The sequence below is a fragment of the Colossoma macropomum genome, unplaced genomic scaffold (genome assembly GCF_904425465.1).
Source record: "Colossoma macropomum unplaced genomic scaffold, Colossoma_macropomum, whole genome shotgun sequence".
Taxonomy (NCBI): domain Eukaryota; kingdom Metazoa; phylum Chordata; class Actinopteri; order Characiformes; family Serrasalmidae; genus Colossoma; species Colossoma macropomum.
This window is the reverse complement of record NW_023495275.1, coordinates 412,960-415,000: the sequence shown is the minus strand read 5'-3', so window position 1 is coordinate 415,000 and position 2,041 is coordinate 412,960.

Below are 2,041 nucleotides of genomic sequence, written 5' to 3'. Positions count from 1 at the left end.
TCTGTCTTTCTTTCTCTCTCTCTCTTTCTTTCTCTCTCACTCTCTCTTTCTCTTTCTTTCTCTCACTCTCTTTCTCTCTCCCTCTCTCTCTTCCTCTCTCTGTTTCCCTCTGCCTTTCATGCTCTTTCTTTCTTTCTTTTCCCATTTTTTATTTTCCCCTTTTCTCTTCCCTTTTTCCTCTTTCCTTTACTCTTTATTTCTTTCATTCTTCTTTTCACTTCCCCTCTGCGTGTGTGTGGATATTGATGAGTTAATTCACAATTATTTAAAGGCGAAGCCCACTTCCCCTCCCTGCCCACTCATTAAGCTCTAAGGGGTGGGGCTTAAACATCAATCAGAACATCCTTTGAGCTCCGGAGAGGTGAGATTGAGTTTAATTCCCACTGACGCCACCATAGACATATATGCACAGACGCTGCATTGGCTGCTTCGGCCTGTTGCTGTGATACGTCAACACGTCCGGCATTGGTCCAGGCAGGAGTGGCCTGTAAACAAGTACAAGTAAATAGGGGAGCCGCAGTTTTTCTGGATAAAAAGCACTATCATTCACATTTCTAAACCAATGTCAGTCATTTTTATATGAAAGGGTTTATTAGCTACATGGACACCAAAAATAACGTTACTGCAAATCTCGATAGTTCTAATCGCTGCTAGATGCTGAAGAGAGGAGTGTGTATCAGTGTTAGGCTCACATGAATTTGTGAAGTTGGCTTCTTATTCAGCTTTTCTGTTCCACCTTAAATGAAGCAACAGTTACCTTATTAGAGCGCCAGTTCTGAAGTGCCATTTAAGGTGGAACAGAAAATTTGAATAATAACCAGGCGAATACAAAGCCAACTTCAGCTTCATTTTTGTGTCTGCATTCCCATCATTTTAGCTTTTCTTGTGCTTTCGCTCCAAACACAGTTCATTCACCATGAATTACTGTAAAAAACGAAATCTTTAAGTACTAATAATTGACTTTTTAAAGCCAACTCGCACTGCCTCCTCAACTCTTTCTCTTTGGAAAATCTTCAAAGTGTGATAAAAGTTAGCTAGCATACATGAGTGGGTATAAAACAAGCATTTTAGAGAGGCAGAGTCTCTCAGAAGCAACAATGGGCAGAGGTTCACCAATCTGTGAAAAACTGCGTCTAAAAATTATGGAACAATTTCAGAAAAATGTTCCTCGACGTAAAATTGCAAAGACTTTGGAAATCCCACCATCTACAGTACAGAATATCATCAAAGGATTCAGAGAATCTGTAGAAATCCCTGTACGCAAGGGACAAGGCTGACGGTCAGTATTGAATGCTCGTGATCTTCAGCCCCTCAGGCGGCACTGCATTAAAAACAGGCCTGATTCTGTACTGGAAATCACTGCATGGGTTCAGGAACACTTCGAGAAGTCATCGTCTATGAACACAGTTCACCGTGCAATCCACAAACGCAAGTTAAAGCTGTATCATACAAAGAAGAAGCCATATGTCAACATGATTCAGAAACGCCGCTGTCTTCTCTGGGCCAAAGCTCATTTAAAATGGACTGAGGCAAAGTGTAAAACTGTTTTGTGGTCAGATGAATCAAAATTTTTAAATTCTTTTTGGAAACCACGGACACCGTGTCCTGGGACTATCCAGCTTGTTATCAGTGCACAGTTCAAAAGCCTGCATCTCTGATGGTCTGGGGTTGCATTAGTGTCTATGGCATGGGCAGCTTACACATCTGGAAAGGCTCTATCAATGCTGAACAGTATATAATGGTTTCAGAACAACATATGCTCCCATACAAACAGCGTCCCTTTCAGGGAAGGCCTTGCATATTTCAGCAAGACAATGCTAAACCACAAACTAACACAAGACAATGCTAAACCACATAGATCACAACAGCATGGCTTCACAGAAGAAGAGTCCGGGTGCTGAACTGACCGGCCTGCAGTCCAGATCTTTCACCAAAAGAAAACATTTGGTGCATCATGAAACAAAAAATCCAGCAAAGAAGACCGAGAACTATTGAGCAGCTAGAATCCCACATCAGACAAGAATGGGACAACATTCCTCTC